Source organism: Melopsittacus undulatus, chromosome 19 (genome assembly GCF_012275295.1).
Source record: "Melopsittacus undulatus isolate bMelUnd1 chromosome 19, bMelUnd1.mat.Z, whole genome shotgun sequence".
In the NCBI taxonomy this organism is placed as follows: Eukaryota; Metazoa; Chordata; class Aves; order Psittaciformes; family Psittaculidae; genus Melopsittacus; species Melopsittacus undulatus.
Window position 1 is genome coordinate 126,124 of NC_047545.1, and position 18,557 is coordinate 144,680.

Here is an 18,557-nt window from a genome sequence, read left to right on the forward strand (position 1 = left end):
TTATAAACGGCCGCGCTTTTCCCCGCCCACCTCGTGAATATGCAGATTAACCCCGCTGCGGGGCGGAGCGAATGACGACACCAAAGCGCTGCCGCCGCTGCACCTCCTGGTTGGGCCGGACCTCATTAATATTCATGAGCGCGGCGGGGAACGAGGGGCGGGGGTCGCGAGTACAAAACCGCAGCTTCCTTCTCACGGCCCCGCCCCCCTCCTGTGGGCGGGGCGCAGAGGGCGGCGCCGATTGGCTGGGAGCACGGAAGCCATTGGCGGGGAGAGCCCCTGTGAGAAGGAAGGAAGTGGAGGCAGCTGATTGGCTGCGGCGGCCCCCGGGGGGCGTGTCCACGCTGCCCCACTTTCGCGCCCTTCGCGGCAATGCGGTGGCTGCCGCAGACAAAGGGGCCGACTGAGGGGCCGCCGCCATCTTGGGCCCGGTGTCCCCGTGGGCCCCGGCCGGTCCTAGCGGGTCTCCGACTCCGCCAGCCCGCAGCGCCCTGCCCCGCCCTGCCCCGCCGCTCTCCGCTCCTCGGAGAGGAGGCTAACACGGTTAGAGGAGGCCGTGGCTAACAGTGTGGCTCCGTGGCATGGCGACCGCAGCCCTTGTCAAGAGCAGGCCCATGGCCGCGTCTTCTGCTCCAGAGCCTCCCGGTGCGGCTCCGCTCCCTTGTCAGTGCCGGTGGAGCAGAATGGTTCCTGCGGCGGGGCAGCCGGACCAGTGAATGCACAGCTTCTTTGCTGCTTCCAAAGCATACAGCTTGTGGAGTTTTAACAATAATAAAGCCCCTTTCCTCAGCCCATTAATAAATACTGAAAATGGTTGGTTTTTTTTTTGAGGTAAGGATGTCCTCAGCATTAAAAACTTATTTATTGAAAGGGAAAACTCTGTGGCAAAGCTGAACACAAGGGCCGGGTTCAAAAAACCCTAAAAATAAAGCCTTTTTCAGTTGTTCCCTACAATCAGTATAGAAAAGGTAAAGCTGGTTTAAAACGGCTGCGTTTTATCTGACAGGAGGAAACGCAGCAGAGGAAGTGTGGGGGAAAGGAAGAGACGGAGGTTGGATGGCGCCCGGAGGTCGCCCCGTGTCTGCTCTGCCTGGAAACGTCCTTCCCAGCGAGCACCAGGATGCGCAGCCCGACCTCCTTCCCCTTATGGAGCGTTCCCGGTCGGAGCAGGGTGGCACGGAATAATGGGTGCTGCTGGAGGTGCAGATAACGCCATCCGTTTCCTAACCCAGCGCTGACAGAGACCGCGATGAAACGTGAGGGCTTCTGCCCGCTATTGTGCTGTGAAAGCCACAGTACCCTGGTGCAGCTCAGAGCAAGGAAATGGGGCTTTTCCTCTCTCTTTTGTTATTTAACCTGTCTGCATCTACCAAAGTGTAGTGCCCGGGGGCTCCAGGAAAAGGGTTGTTTTGGACACAAGCAGGTATAGTCATTATGAAATACAGAGGAATCTCGGTATCGCACTCTGCCCCAATCTCAGCTGTTTACACACAAAAAGAGGGGTTTCGTTCCTTCTCAGCACAGCTCTCACCACACCACCCGGTTCTGTGTTGCTACAGGCTTGCAGGGCCAGCATGTGAAAACCGGTGTTGATTAAGTACCTCCCAGGATTGCTTAATTACTGTGATAAAGCTTAATAACTTTCTGGTCCTGAGAGCAAATGAACAACTATATACATTTTATATAGACAAACTTTGAAGTCCCTTCCAACCCAAACCAATCTAAGATACAGCTGAGTGTATCCGCAGTAAAAGGAGAAGAAAAGGTTCGATGCTCAGTGTTAGAGCAATAGTTAAAAACCAGGATGAAACTGTGAAAGAAGGATTTCTGCTTCCAGATTTGAGAGGGATTCTTTGGTTTCAAACTCTGGGTTTGAATTACTGAATAAGCCTGGGATGGGTTTTAATTCCACCTAATTCTGCATGGTCCATCATCCAAGGAGGAGCAAGGAGGCTCCTCTGCCACTGGAGGCTGCAAATCAGTTTTTGCCCTTCAAGAAGGGAGAGGAGAGCCCAGTACTGAGCTCACCTCCCTGGCACTTGGATTAGATCAGAGACACATTAATGGGAGCATTTGTGGCCCACAATGAGGGTGCAGGAAGTGACCTTGATGCATGGTGCCATTTCCCAAGCCCACTGAGGATGAGGATGGCCACACTGGGATGCTGGTGGGGAGGAACAGGGCCACCAGCCTGCTCCGGAAACCATCCCTGCTGCAAACGTGAAGGCACAAACATGGGGTTTAACTGACTTGAAACTCCTCATGCAGAGCCAATGCAGGTCAGTGTTGAAGCCTTGTTAACCTTCCTGGTTTGGCCAAAGCCACGTAGCCACCGAGCCCCAGCCTGCGCGGCTGCCTGCATGTGCTTCACGTTCTGGCATCATGGTCCTCCCCCTGCACCTAAGCACAGCAGCAAGACCACCCCTCCTGCAAGCAGCAGCAGCAGAGGCGCAGCCAGAGCGGCGAGCACTAACCACAGACCTAACCCTTTGTGTTTGCTGGGATCACAGGGAATGTGAGACTGGACTCAGCCAGGGGATCCCCCCAGCCTCCATCCAAATCTATGGCTCTGTCCTGGCTTCCCTGCGGGGTCAGCCTGTGCTGTGAACCGGAGCAGCCTCCACAGCAGGGGAACACCAGCAAGAACATGCACGGTCTCATTGCCAGCCTTGGACCTGGCAGCACCAGGGAGATACTGAGCCAGTTCGGAGTTTGGGAACTATCAGTCCCAAAGCCCACAGGAACAAGACTGTTCCCTTCCCTCTTACCACTTTCCCTGAGGGAGTTGCTTTTCCAGCTTTGCAGTTTGAGAAACAAAACCCCTGACGCAATCGCGCCGTTGCCATGGCAGGAAGTACCGCGCTCCCCTCTCTGAGTTACCGTGACCGGGATTTACCGGTTGTAGGACAAAGCCACCGCAAGCAAAGGGGTCAGGGCCACAGCGAGGTGAGCAGGAGGGGATACCCAAACCTGAGCACTGGGAAATGAGTTGAGCTCTTGATTCGTGCTGGTGAGAGCTCAGCCGCTGCCATTCCCAGCTTTAGCTCTTCCCATTGTCTTGAACCATCCCCTTGCAATGAGTGACCACCTCATACCCAGGACTTCAATCTCCATTGCTCCATCCCTGTCCCTCACACCAGCAAAGACCGAATCTGGAGCCAGTATGAAGTGGTCTCAGCCAGGTTTAGAGTAGTACACACTTCCAAGGGTGCAGGTACCTGCATGGGGCAGGAGGAGGCTGGGCTGCACACAGGGATGCATGGACCCAGACAGGGATCCACAGACCCGGAGGCATCACCAGCAGCAACCTTGCTGCTGCTCAGTCTGGAGCTGGTGATGGGTAAGGCCACACTGAGGGGCTTCATCTACAATAGCTGCTGGGGTAGAGAGGAGGAAGAGCCTGACTCAGAGCCCTGGTGTGATGCTCTCAATTCTTCCTGGGAGAGGACTTGGAGCTGGGAATGCTTCTGCACCCAGGTTGAGGATGGGAAGGGATTTGGAGCTGGGAATGCTGGTGCACCCGGGCTGAGGTTGGGAAGGGATTTGGAGCTGGGGATGCCAGTGCACCCGAGCTGAGGTTAGGAGGATGGTGAAAATAGAATGCAGTAACCAAGGAGACCATGTAAATGGCTTGGCTCTGAGAAGCTGTTTTATCAGAGACTGATGCTGTGCTTCTCAGCCACATCATGGAAAAGTAAATCCTCTGTTGTCACACCATCAATACCTGCCCAAATAGAGCCGAGATTTAGAACCAGCTGAACACAAGAGCTGCTTTCACACCTAAAAACCTGCAGGCAGCAGCAAGGGCTGTGCCATCTCCTCAGCTCATACTGCTGTTCCCACGTCGAGCATCCATAGATAGCCTGACTCTGTGCCCAGCCGCAGCATTACCCACATCCCCTGGCCCTGCCTCTGTCCCCAGATGTACCTTGGGGACATTTTGCTGCATGTCACCAGCACAGAGCCAGGATTTACATGGGGGTCCAAGTGGTTGGTTTTGCTATCCTGGCTGGAAGGGCAGATCAAGCCCGTGCCATTGACAGCTCCAAGCAGCGAGAACAGCCTCGGATCAGCCACTGACTCGAGGTCCCAGAAAGCTCAGCCTCCCTCAATCGTGTCCCTGCACCTCCAGAGGGCTGAAGCATGTGGGACTTGTACCCTTCCAGCACCATCAGCACTGGTTACACAGCGGTGCTTTACCAGCCTTTCACCTCCCAGCTGTGCCGTGGTGACTCAGTTTGGTGCAGCAGCACCCATGGGATCCCCGAAAACCCATGTGGGGACTTGGCACCTGCAGGGCTCTGGAGGTGGGATCTCCCCCTGCATCCACATCTGCCAGGGTCAGAACATGGCCACTCCAGTGTGGAAAAGGCAGCAGCAGCCAGAGACTTGTGTTCCTCTCTCCCACCTTCACTCCTGTCAACCTACCAGATGTATTAAGGACTCATCTGGGTTATATAAGCTCTCATTAATCATCATCTAAGAGTATTTGCAGCATAGGAGTTCTTAAGGTCAAGAGATGCTACCCAAGGACACAACAAACACGCTTCCACTGCACGAACACTGAGTGACCTTGCAGGACAGAGGGCTGGGGATGCAGAGCGGCTTTTATCCACGGCCTGCAGGGGAGGAAACTGCCAGAACACCCCATCGCTCCCATCACCCAGGCTGCTGCCATGGGAAATCAGAGCTTTCCCACTCTCTCGGCCCTCTCCACTCACACCTCACACCACAGCTCTCCCTGCACAAGAGCCCCAGGGCTCCTGCTTCCCTCTGCTCATAGCGAGTCCTCATGTGCTGCCATTTCCCTGCCCTAGGGAACGTAAATCACCGTGGGACTGCAGAGGAGCTGTGCTCCTGCTGCCGACAGCCGGAGCAGCCGCGGCTGCAGAACCCTCCGAGCTGCAGCATCGGCTTCTTCTGCCTGCCCAGAAGGTTCCCCTGGCCTCGCATGAGCTCATCCTGCTCCGTCCCCCTTCGGTGCCTCCCCGCTCCGCGCCAGCAGCGCCCAGGCTGTAACCCAACCTCTCCCTCTGTGCTGCAGGGGAGGAATGAGGAACGACAGCGGAGCAGATTCTTGGCTGGCTGGGTCACTCTCCCCTCTCCTGAAGCTCCAACTCATTCGATTCCTTCCCTTTTCCCCCCCTTGAGGCGGGGAAATGAGTCGGGAAAGTTCGCCCAAGAGCTCATCTGAATGAAGGCAAGTAGAGGCAACGTTCCTGCCTCCAGCAGCACCGCGCCTGCCCGGGGAGCCCTGGGTGCGCAGGGAAAGGCAGGATTCCGGCGTTGCACAGCTTGGTGCAGCAATTCCCAGAGCAAGGAGCTTTTGGGGAGCTCATCTCCGGAGCCCCTTCCTCCCCCTATGGAGATGGGCATCACCAGCCTGCCATCGGTGTGAGCTGAAGGGAGAGACGGGCTGCAGCCCCCCTGTGCTGAGCTCCCCGGTGCCACGTCCCATTGTCCTGTTCTGTGCTGGAAACCCTCCCGCAGGCCATTCCAATGCTGATGCCACATCCTGATGCTGCCCCAGGAAGCGGAGGTCTCCCCAGCATCGCTGCCGTGCGGGGAGCGGGGACGTGACCTGCTTCTCAACAGAGCGCGATGGAGCCCGGGGCTGAGCAGCAACAGGGACCACCAGGAACCCACCGAGGACAGAAACCAAACCCCCTCCTCCCGCTGCTGTAACAACCGAGAACTAGTGATGCTGCTCAGTTCCCTCCCAGCTGCAGGGACCTTGGGGATACTTCACATTCAGTTGCGTTTTTGCAGCCTCCCCTTGGCCCTGCGAGCCTGGGGGTGCCCGCGGGGGCTGCCCAGAAGGGGATGCAGACAAAGGGGGGCACATGTGGAATATCGGAGGGGAGCAGCCTCCTCCTGGGTGCTGGGGGGCTGCGGGCAGGGCTGAACCCGGGGGGGGGGGGGGGGGTACAGCGGGTGCTTCCCTCCCGCAGCGCCCGTGGTTCGGAACCAGGAGCGCAGCGGCGAGATCCGGGAAGCGGCGGCCGCGGTTCCTGTTTTACACCCACAGCTCCCGCACCGGGGCCGGCTGCGGGCGGGGGGGGGGCACAGGCTCTGCAGGGCCCCAGGACGCACCGAGCCCCTCAGCCCAGCAGGGTGGGCAGCGGGGGGGTGAAGTGTTCGCATGCACCGAGCTGTGCTCAGCCGCTGCTGCCCCTGCCCCATGTTGGTGCTTTTGCAGCCCGGCCCCCTGCCCTGCCTGCTGTGGGGCTGCGGATGGGTGAGACCGTGCTGGTGCCCGAGCACGGTGCCCAGCCCCATAGCGGCTGCCGAGGGGCTCGGTGGACCGGGGCTGAGCCGCATGTGGCCGGGCAGCGCTGGCGGATGCTGTGGGGCTCGGTGGGAGCAGCGGCTGCTTCCCTGCACCAACCCGTGCCCTAGAGCACCCGGGGCGCAGCGGGTCCCGGCCCGCCCGTGCCAGCTCGCAGCTCCCGCACCGCCCGTCTGTGTCCCTGTGGGTTCGGGAGCCAGCGGGGAGCGGAGCGATGCTCCATCAGCATCCCTGCTGCCCCAGAGGATGCCCCCCAGCCCTGGTGGCCGTCCCTGTCCCCGAGGACCCTGCGCCCACGGGTGCCCGTGGCACCGGAGGGTGCTGAGCACTGCCGTGGCGGTGGCAGCAGAGGGCAGCCACGCTACACGCACGGCACCGATCCTGCCCCCCCGGCACCACACGTGTACACACACTCGTGTGCTCCATGGTGCCATGGCTGCGCTGTGCAACCTCTGCTGTGGGGTCCTGCCCGCGTCCGATCCAGCTTCTGAATGCGAATGGAGCTGATCCTGGCACCCAGCACCTCCTGCAGCACCCCTGCCGCAGGGCGGCTCAGGACTCTGGGCACCGGCAGCACAGGGCTCTTGCCCGTATCCGGAGGGTGGAATACACGGGTGTGCAAACACGTGTGTAACCGGTGCCACCGGACCCACCGCCGTGCAGCGGGTGGCAGCACACGCTCCTCCTGCCCCCCAGTGACGGTCTGCTTCGGGATGAGTCACACAGTTCCCGTGCCTCAGTTTCCCCACTGGGGCTGGTGGCCTCAGGGCATTTCTGTAGGAGAGCAACCAGACGGTGCCGGGGGGGCCCTGTCTGCCTGTGCAGTCCCCGAGCCCTGCACACTCAGCCCATGCACTCAGCTTTGCACACGTGTGCAACCGCATGCGTGTGCCCTCACACCCGTGCACCCACACACATGTGCAATCAATCACAGGTGTGCACACACACACGTGCCATCATACACGTGCACCCGCACACACACGTGCATCACATGCACGCACACACATGTGCACTCACACAGGTCCACCCGCACACACACGTGCATCACATGCATGCACACACATGTGCGCTCACACCCATGCACTCGGGCATTCCCACCAGCCCCATGGCAGCTCGGCCCCCCCCCCCCCCCCCCCCCCCGCAGCGTTTCCGTGGCAACGCTCCAGATTTATCAATGGAGACTGCAGGAAAATGCTCCGGGAGAGGCGGGAAGGGGGCGGGGGGGTCCCCGGGAGCCGGGGGGGGCCATGGGGGGCTGGGTGTGCTCCTGCAGCCCGAGGCACACGCGTGCGCAAGGGGAGCTCCCCCTCACCCCGGGGGGGTGGGAAGGGGCTGGCACAAGGGGAGGGGGGGGCCAGGGCTGGGTGCCCCCCAGCCCCCCCCCTGCCGGGGAAGCGCTGTGGGCGCTTCGCACACAGGCGTGAGTCAGGGGCACCGCTCTGTTCCTGGTCGGCCCTGACTCAGTGAGTGCCCCAGGCAGGACACGGCCGGGCCCCACGCTCAGCTGTGGGAAGGGGAAGCATGAGGAAGGCAAAGGGGAAGCGTGAGCAATGGGAAGCGGCGCAGAGATCCCCCGGGCAGCACCCACCAACAGCCCCAGGTCTCACACCTCTGCCTCAGTTTCCCTTCTGCCCCTTCGCTGTTAAGACCCAAGGATTTCCTGTGCAAGCCCCGATGTGAGCACCCCGATCCCTCCAGCACCTCGCAGCCACCCCACTCGAGAGTGCCCGTTGAGCACCCAGTTAACCCTGCAGAAAGGCACCAGCATCTCATGCATGAACACACTGCTCTGAGCACAGGATGCATCCACACGCGAGTATGCGCTCAGCACATGCATGATCGTTGACGTGCCCAATCAGTGCATGCACGAACATGCGATTGGCTCCCACATGACACACGCGTGAGCACTCGGTTAACATGATCTGTACGTGAGAGGACAGAGCTGGGGCAGACAGGAGCCACCCACAGCCTGCACCCGCCTCCCATCCCATCACCTTCATCAGCCTGCAGCCGGGGCTCTCCCTCCCCTATGAGGTGCCCAGACGCTGTGGGGATGGGCCCGGCTGCCCCCATCCTGTACCCAGCAGGGACGTTCCCCACAGCCGCTTCCAGGAAGGGCTGTACAGGAAGAGATGGGGATGTCGGGTTCACACCAGCTCAGCACTTTCACAGCGCTCAGCAGCTCCATCACACCCGGCCCATCACATGTCTGCTCACACACATGGGCCCCCGGCCAAACCCACAACACAGCGCAGAAAAGAGCAAAAAGGAGGGGGAAAAAAGCATTGAAAGAATCCAGTGAGCGGATGACCCTTTTCCCAGCCTCACCACAAAACATTCCTGACATTTGGGTTGTGCCGGCCAGGGCCCACAGAGGGCCCTGGGGCACGCATGGGGCTTGCTGGCGGTGATAAAGCCTGTGCTGGGGCTGCAGTGCTCACAGCCCCATGCACTGCCTATGCCCCAGGCCCGCAGGAAGCACCTTTTGGGCTGAGAATGGACAAAACTGGGAGCAGAGACAAGATGCACAGGTCAGGGGCTGCATTCTGGGGACTGGGAGCAGCTGGAGCCGGGCAGTGCAGCACAGGGCGGTCAGGCCACAGCGTGGGTTGGTGCGATTGCACATGGTTGGGTTTGACAACCCAGGGCCAAGGGAGAGGCCGCTCGGACCCAGCCCAGGTGAGCCTGGACCTGGGAAATCCCCGGCTGCGGAGCCAGGCGCCAGCCCGCCACCGGCCACTGCAGCTCCAGGGGGATAAGCAGGTTTGGGGATGCCAAGCACCACCAGTGCCCAGTCACCCCTGCAGCCAGCAGCATCCTGTGCCCACCGGGCACCGGCCGCGCTTCCCCTCCCGGCAGAGGCCGGGATCCCGGCTGCCGGCCCAGGAAAGGTCTTTGCTGTGCCTGGAAACCTGCTGACGTCTGAAAAGCGGGTTTGGAAAGCACCCCTCACCGGGGACAGCAGCAGTCCTGCCGCCGCGCTCCAACGCTTTATTAACCACAGCCTGGATCAGCTCTTCCATGATTTTGCTGGGATCGATGCTGGGCTGGCAGCCCTGTAATTAACTGACTCAGCCTCTTTACCCGTCACAACCCCTGGCCAAGGCGCTGCTTTTCCCCTGGCCCTGGAAGTCCCCGGTGCCGTGGCCAGCAGTCGCACCCAGTGCTGGTGCTGTGCTCTGCCCCAGCTCCCAGCCAGCTCCTCGGCTGCTTCGGGGTCAACCAGCTCCAGCAGCCACTGCCCTCGGTCCCCCTTGTCCCTGTTGGCCTGGTACCAGCCCTGCTGCTTCTTCCCCAGGCACATGCCCTCAAATGCACCATCTGCTGCTGCTGCTGGGTGCTGCCAATGCCCAGCCCGGTGCTGGATCTGTCCTGGCTCCCTCCTGGAGCAGCCTCTGCATCCCAACCAAGCAGGCAACCAGAGGACTGCCCCAGCAGAGCCCCTCAGGACCCCGCCGCCACACAACTGCCTTGTATGAAGCTTGCATGAAGCTCCTGGTGGGAGCCTGGGGTCCCCCTGTGCCCATCCCGACTGCCAGCTCAGCACCGCTGGTGGGTGCCGTGGAGCCTCCCAAGGCACCTCCTGGAGCCTGAGCTCCCTGGCTGTGTTCATCGCTTCCCTCTCACACCCCCAGCTGCTCCCCAGTTGGCACCAATCCATCCTCACGCCTCCAGAGACTCCCAAAACATCCCCACGGAGCCGTGTGTCTCCCTCTGAACCAGAAGCAGCTTCAGCCCCAGCTTAGGCTGCGCCCCCCCATGCCCAGCTCCCACCACAGCCCCCGGTGCACCTCAGCACGACGCTGCGGTGACCCCGGGAGAGGCTTCAGGCCCTGTGGCTCCCGAGGCTGCTGCCGCCGCGGGGCTCGGTGGCTGGGCTGCACCGGTGGCTCCCCGGTGCTGCCAGGGTGCGGAGAAAGCTCCGCAGCAGCTCCACAGGACTCGCCTGTTTGTCTGGTTCGCCGTGAGTCACTCCCCATGGCCGCGCGTCCCCGCGTGTCCCCACGGCCATTGACTCACCCTGGCTCCACCGGCGCTCAATGGCAGCTCCTGCGGGGCACCGTGACCCCCCCAGGGCCACTCACTGGACCCTGGCCCCGCACAGGGGACAAGCTCAGGGGGGCAAAGGCCACAGCGCTCAGCAGCACCAGGGGCAGAGAGAAGGGGACTGGGCCAAACCCAGCAGCAGCCGTGCCAAGGCGCAGCAGCGATGCAGGAGGCTGCGGGCAGCGTGGGCAGGGGCACCCTGGGGTGCCAGGGCGAGCTCAGCAGAGCCAGGCGCTGCAGGGAAGGGCAGGGGCTGCTGCCCCAGTCATTGCGAAATCGATTCTGGCGAGCGGGGCCTGGGAACCGGCTGAGTGTGGAGGGGCAGTGGCAACACCTCACTATGACTCACAGAGGCTGCCCGTGCCATGACACAGCACCCTGGCACTGCATGGTACCACGGGCACAGCACCCTGGGCACTGCATGGCACCATGGGCACAGCGCCCTGGGCACTGCATAGCACACCCAGCACAGCACCCTGGTACTGCATGGTATCACGGGCACAGCGCCCTGGCACTGCATGGCACCATGGGCACAGCGCCCTGGCACTGCATGGCACTGCCGGCACAGCACCTTGGTCACTGCATGGCACCATGGGCACAGCACCCTGGGCACTGCATGGCACTGCCGGCACAGCACCTTGGGCACTGCATGGCACCATGGGCACAGCGCCCTGGCACTGCATGGCACTGCCAGCACAGCACCTTGGTCACTGCATGGCACCATGGGCACAGCACCCTGGGCACTGCATGGCACACCCAGCACAGCACCCTGGGCACTGCATGGCACCACGGGCACAGCACCCTGGGCACTGCATGGCACCATGGGCACAGCACCTTGGTCACTGCATGGCACCATGGGCACAGCACCCTGGGCACTGCGTGGCACAGCCAGCACAGCACACTGGGCACTGCATGGCACCATGGGCACAGTGCCCAGGGCACTGCATAGCACAGCCAGCACAGCGCCCTGGTCACTGTGTGGCACCACCAGCACAGCCCCCTTGTCACTGCAAGGAACTGCTGGCACAGCACCCTGGGCACAGCACCACTGACCACTCCCCACTGCAGCCACCGGCTCCTGCCTGTGCCCAGCTCCTCACTGCTGCCTGGGGACACTGTGGCACCCTGGACCCCAGTAGGCACAGGTCTGTCAGCCAGAGATGCCCCAGATGCCATCAGTGTCTGAGCACCCCAGACCCACAGCAAAGCCACAGCAGGTGGAGCAGCCCCAGCCACACTTGGTGCTGGTGTTGGTGCTGTACCAGGGTTCGCAGCCCCCATAAGGGGACCCAGTGCTTGGGCCAGGGAAAGAGCAGGTCAGCGGCTGCCTCTGGAGGTGCCCCCAGTGCAGGGGCAGCCCTCCCGGGTGGGAGCTCAGAGCAGCACCAGGGTCCCCACAGCCCATAGAAGGGGCACATCTCCAGCTCTGCTCCCAGCAGCCCACCGGGGAGCCCTGGCCCCAGCCGCGGCTCGGGTCCTGCCGGCTCCACGTGGCCACCATGGCCGGCCAGGGGGTGGGGAGAGGCAGGAACCAGGGACTGAGTCACTGCTTCCTCTGCGAGCCCGTGAGTCATCCCGGGCAGCAGGGCCCGGAGCGCACGGGGCTGCGTGTGAGGGCCCCTGAGATGTGCAGCAAGGACACGCGTGTGGCCTCGTACGCAGACACGCACCCAGGTGCACAAGCAAGCATCAATCCACACCCCCATGTTCTTGTCTGCCCACATCAACAAGCACAGATCCAAGCTGCAGAGAACCCGTTGTGCAAGGTGTAGGAACCCCCATCCAGACCCATGCTGACCCAGCGGCACTTACCCACCACGCTCACACCTCGGACCCTGGGCTGGAGCCCACGAGCAGCAGCTTCCCCTGCGCCCTGTGGCCACGGCACCTCGCACCTGATGTCCTGCGGAAGCAGATGAGGGTGTCAGGAAGCTTTGTCCAGCCCCAGCTCACCCCATGCCCTGGCTGCAGCCCCCACCCGCATGGGCCCCTGCACCCCAAGGAGCATCATGACCCCATCGCAGCCGGGCCTGGGCTGCCCATGTGGCTGCAGCAGAGCTGGGGACACGGGGTCTGTGCAGCCCCCCCTGCACACGCAGCCGTGGGTGCACACACAGGACCTGCACCCACGCTGACACACGGGACCGTTCGCACCTCTGACACCCCCAGCCTGCAGCGAAAGCCCACGGGGGTCAAGGGGGGGGTCTCTCCTTCATGTGGGGTCTGTGCTCTGCAGGGCTGGAGCTCAGCGCCACAACCCCACAGCCGAGGGGGGGGTCAAGGCTGCGCTAATCCCAGGACCCCCCCGCTGAGGTGGAAACAGCACCGGGACGGGGGGGGGGTCAGAGCGGCTTGGGCTGAGCCCCAGGGGAGCCCCCAGCCCTTCAACCCCCCCCCCCTCTGGGCGCATTCCCCCCCCCTCCCGGTGATGCGGACGCACCGTGTGTGCGTGGGGGGGGGGGGGGCTGCCCGAGCCGCGGTTGCCACGGCAACGGCCCTCCCTCGCGCCGCCGGGAATGAATGAGACGGGAGCGTGCGGGGATCTATGAATGAATGAGCGCAAGGAAAGCCCGGAGCGGAGCCGGACCCGGAGCCGAGCCCTGCCCGGGGCTCCCATCCCCCCCCCCGCACTCCGGGGTCTCCCATCCCCCCCCCCGCACTGCGGAGCGCGGTGGGTGCCGCTCCGGAAGCCCGGGCCGGGCTTTGCCGCCGGGGCAGGCGAGGGGTCCGGTTGGGCGGCGGGGGAAAACCCGGCCTGGATGCAGCCGATGGAAGGGACTCGCCGGTGAGAGCCCGGGCAGGACCCGAGCTGTGCCCCCAGCTCCTTGCAGCGTGCCCAGGGCCCCCGGACAGCCCCTGTGTACCGAGCCAGGCCCATCCGAAGGGGTCAGAGCCCCCCAATCCCAGACCCCTCCCTGCCTGCGCCGCAGCAGCCCCCCCGTCGTGCTGGCTGCTTAGGGGGTGCCCAAAGCCGGAGCTCCCCAGTGCCGTGCCGCTGGCCTGGGCACCAGCAGGGCAGGCCCCGTTCATGGGTGGGAGCTGCTCTCCTCCCCCCCATCTCTTCCCCAACCGAGCCTTGGCCCCCCCAGGACCCCTCCTTCAGCCTTGCCCGGCCCCCCCGGCTCCCATCCGCCCCCAGAGCGCGGTTCCCAGCAGGAGGTGCCACCGCCTTGTGTTCCCAGCAGGTGTGGGTCAGCGCTGGTGTCACCGTGCCCAGCACGGCCCGAGGGGAGGGGGCATTCCTGGGGGCTGAGTCAGCCCCGGCCACCGCCGGCGCGCACACGCGGAGCCACACACGAGGACACGGCGCGGCCACGCGCGCGTGCGCGCAGGGACACAGGCGGCGTGGAGCCGGGTTCGCGTGCGTGAGCGCAGCACGGGCACGGGGATGCGCGCTCATGCGGGGGCTCCCAGGCAAACGCGCGCACCCCCCCAGACACAGGCAGCACTGCTGCAGCCGTGCACATGTGGGCACACGCAGGGACACAATGCACATTGTCAGGGACCATGTGCACACAGGCATGCACACACCCAGATACATGCACACACATGTATACATGAACACACACATACAGATACATGCACACACACACATACATGCACACACACACATACATGCACACACACACAGATACATGCACACCCCATGCAGGCGTGTGCGCCTGCACAGCGCAGCCAAGGGCTGAGCATCCTCCGACTGTGCCTGGTGCACATGGGGACCCTCCCAGCACCCAAGGGGGGTTCGGGGGGGGCCTCTGCAGCCCCGGGGGAGCCGGGGTGTGCATGGGGCGTGCATCTGAGCGTCGCCTGCTCCGCGGGGCTGCGTCACAGCGCGCTGACGCATCGGTACCTGTGGGTCCCGCCGCTATAAATAGCCTCACGCAGGCCCCATCTGCTCCTCGGCGCGGCGGGGGGGTCACCGGCTCCGTGCCCCCCGAGCACCGGGCCCGGTGCCAGCCCTGCACGTCGTGGTGGTGGTTGGCGGCCGTGGCACGGTGCCACTTGGAAGGGCCGGCGCGGACGTCACGAGGGCTCCTCGAGTTCCTTGTAAACACGGTGACGCTGCCCCATGGTCCCCACCAGCCCCAGAGCCCACGGTGCAGGCTGCGGGGTTGGGGGGATACAGGGAGACCCCCGCCAGTGTCAGCGGGGCCATTGCAGCACCATCCCCTGTGGAACCCAACTGGGGCAGGCTGAGCTCACGCCCCCTCCCAGGATGCATCCAGCTGGGAGATGCTCCTGGGGGTGCCCACGGGGAAGGGGGAGAGCAGATCTGGGGTCTTTGCTGCTGGCAAGGTCCAGCAGCCAGGCAGGGACTCCCAGTGTGAGCAGAGCCGGTTCCCAGCGCGGCACCGTGGGGACGGCTGCAATGGGCCGAGCCCCGGCTGCTGCCCTGACCCCAGAGCAGGCCCTGGGGAGCGGGGCTGGGCAGGGAGCCCTGGCCCCACAGCCCTGTGATATCACCACACAGGCATGCGGGGCTGCCGCGGCCACAGCCATGGGCCAGGCTGGGGAACCAGGGAGGCTCCATGGCTGTGGGGGGACCCTCAGCACCCTGGCAGGGCTGGGAGGAAGCCTGGGAGTGGGGGGGGGGGGTTGGTGTGCACCCCCCCGTGCACACACAATGCACACGTGTGTGCAGCCGTGTTCACACACATCTGCACACAGGCACTGTGGCAGACCAGGGGTGCTGCAAGCAGGGAGCTCAGCATGCGGGACCCCCGGGCCCCCACGCCACCGACCCCATAGCCCAGACACGCTGGGGGGCACAGTGGCTGCGTGCTTACTGCATGCTCTGCGTGCACAAGTGTGTGCAAGGGCCTGTGTGGGGTGGAGGGCGGCCCCAGGAACGCTGTGGGGCCGGAGGCAGCGGTGTGGGGCCGAGGCCGTGGCCAGCCGGGGGGTGGGGTGAGACATTCCTTGTGGCGCTTGTTATTTTATCTGGTTCAAAGTCGGTTCCTGGAATGTTTTTAATTCCAGGATCCGTCCCTGCTCCAGCAGCTCCCCCCCCGCCTCCTCCGCGCCCCACAGCCTGCCCGCAGCCCGGGCCTATGGCAGCACCGGGGCCCAGGGCGGGGGGGCCTAAGCCTCAGGACCCCACAGCGATGCCCAGGATGCACCCATGGGTGCACGGCCCGAGCTGGTGGATGCGTCAAGGATGCTGCCTGCAGGCCCTGCACGGAGCTGGGGCTCACCCCACTGCCGGCAGACGCCGCGTTCCTGACTCCTGCCAGGAACACGCCAGCAGCTCATCGCCCACCCGGCGTCTGGCACAGCCGCACAGCACCGGCTCTTGCCAGCAGGCCCAGCCCAGCCAATGGGTGCCATTGTGCACCGGGGGGGGTTGTGGCTCCATCTCAGCACCCATCAACCCCACCGGGGTCCTGGTGCCGCGTGGCTCCACGGTGGGGTGCGCGCAGGGTGGTGAGGCCGAGGGGGTGCGCGAGGGGCCCCCGCGCGTGCCTGGGCCGGGTGGGTGCTGGTGCCGGTGCCGTGGCCACGCTGTGGGTGTGCGCGGGGCCCACGGGTGTGCCGGGAGCGCTGTGGGTGTTTCCTGGCGCACCCGCTCCAACGCGCCCGCACCCTGGGGCTGTGCATGGGGAGGGGGGGTCTGGGGGGACCCAGAACTTGCCCAATGGCACCCACAGCTCCGGTCACCTGCCATGGCTGTGCCACACCACTGATGGCAAATGTGTGATCCAGTCCCATGGCTGAGGCACCACTGGGTGTTTGCTGGGTGTTCATTGGGTGTTTGCTGGGTGTGTGCTGGGTGTTTGCCCTGTGTTTGGTTGGTGTTTGTTGGGTGTTTGGTTGGTGTTCGGTTGGTGTTTGCCGGGTGTTGGTTGGTGGTGGTTGGTGTTTGCCGGGTGTTGGTTGGTGTTTGCCGGGTGTTGGTTGGTGTTTTCCAGGTGCTTGCTGGGTGTTGGTTGGTGTTGGTTGGTGTTTGCCGGGTGTTGGTTGGTGTTTGCTGGGTGTTTGCCGGGTGTTGGTTGGTATTTGCTGAGTGTTTCTGTACTCATAGGGCACCCACTCCCACGCCAGGAGCTGAAGCCCTGCACGTCCCAGGCCAGGTCACAGTCACTGCCCTGGGGGCGGAAGCCCAACAGGGATGTGCTGGGAGCTGCACTCACTCCTGTGCCAGCGCATCCCTGGGTGCACAACCACAGCCCCCCTGCACCCCACGCTGTAATCCCCCTGTGTCAGAGCAGCCCCACACCCGCAGGGTGACCCCCATCCTGCCCCCAAACCTCACCGAAGGCGCGACGCTGGCGCTGCTGGATTGCTCCATACTGGGAGGACCGGGATGAGCGTGGGCCTGGCCCTGCGGCAGCGCAGGGGCTGGTGGTGCTGGAGGGCAGTGAGGAGGAGGAGGAGCAGGATGGGAGCATGGGCTGGGCAGTGAATGGGGCTCTGCCCGGCCTCACCTCCCCCATCGCCACCCCCCCCCCTTTATCACCAGCATCTGTGGGCCCCGGGCACGGTGATGTCACCATGCAGAGCCCCATGTCCCAGCTTGCCTCCTGCCATGCTGCAGACACCTCCTGTGGGCACCATGCTGTGCTGTGCTGTGCCATGCTGTGGGACCAGGCCTGTCCCATGCACAGCTCAACCCCATCCCCACTGCTCCCCCAGCCCCCTGGGTGCTCCCCAAACCCCCAGCCGAGGCCATGGGGTTGGAGCAGAGGGTGGGACCCCAAGGCTAGGCTGAGGGGCTCAGGGTCCCCATGGGACCGCTTGCAGCACAATCATTTCTGTGTCCCCCCCATGTGCACGCCAGCAGCCAGGCATGAGCGTGCCCATGTGCAATGCACCGTGAGCGTGCACATGCGTGTGTGTGTGTGTGTGTCCCACGCGTGCTCAGCCAGGCAGCCATTGCCTTAAAAGGCCTCCATTGTGCGCTCCGGCAGCACCGGCTCCTCTTCCCGTTGCCAAATTTGGTGCTGGAGGCACGGGCCGGGGTTGTTGGGGTGGGGGGGGCCCGGGCCCTGCTCTTCCCGAAGTGACGTCAAGCGGGCGCTGGCAGCGGGCTGTCCGTGGGGCACATGGGCACCGCGTCACCGCAGCGACCGGAGCCGCTTCCTCTCCCAGCCCCGGCTTCCTCCGGTGCTCGGCTGTTCTCTGGGGGGGGGCTCAGGGTCCAGCGAGGTCCCTCTGGGTGCTCTGCCATGGGAAGAGCCACCGGCCCCAGCTGGGCAATCCCAGCCTGTCCATAGGGTGCTGGGTCCATCCATGGGGCTCTGGTTTGGCTCCCTCCTAGCACAGTCCTGGGGGAGGAACGCGGTCAAGAGGATGTGCGCAGCCACTCCTGCCCCGTTCCCAGGTAACTGCCCCAAAGCTCAGCTCCGGGTGTGCTGGGGACCCACAGGGGCCGGTGCCCCCATGTTTGGCACAGCCCAGGGACTGCTCCAGTCCATGGCACTCTGAGCCCCACTGGGGTCCAAAGTGGCTGCAGGCTCCCATGTGTGGGATGGTGCTGACACACGTCCCCGGTGTCACCCACACCCCCTCACTTCCCTCAGGGCAGGAAAGCCACAGGGAAACCATCCCGCAGGTGGGGGAACTGAGGCACAGCCGTGCCCAGCCCCAGGGATTGAACCAGAACATCAGGGTGGGAGCAGGACCGTGGGCACCCACCCTCAGCCCCGGCCCGTGGTGACGCAGGAGGGAGGGCGGCAGCTCCCGTGCCTGGCCTGGCCGGTGGAACTGGCCCAGCTCCCCAGGGCAGCAGGATGGGACCGGGTGCACCCAGTTGGGTGAGCACCGCACGCAGGCCATGGTCCGGGCTGGAAACACCAGCCCTGGCACATCCCACAGCCGGTGCCCAGCCCCAAACCCTTCCTGTGGGCAGCTCCATCACCCCCCATTATGCTCCTGGGCTGCTCTTGCTCTGGTGCGAGCGGAGCTGTGCACACGTGTGCAACCGTGCAGTGCTCAACACATCTGCATGGCCACGTGTGCACAGGCAGATGTGCAGAGCCGAATACCTGCATGGCCATACGTGTGCATGGGCTACCTGCCAGTGTCCAAGGCCAGGTTAGACAGAGCCATGGGGGAGGTGCGGTGTGAGGTTTCCCTGCCCATGGCAGGGGGTGGGAACTGGATGGGCTTAAGGTGTTTTACAACCCGAACCCTTCCATGGTTCTCTGTGTGTAGAGCTTGGCACACTGTGTGCACATACAACGCGCTGCACCGCTCCATGTGTTACATGTGCACGTACGGA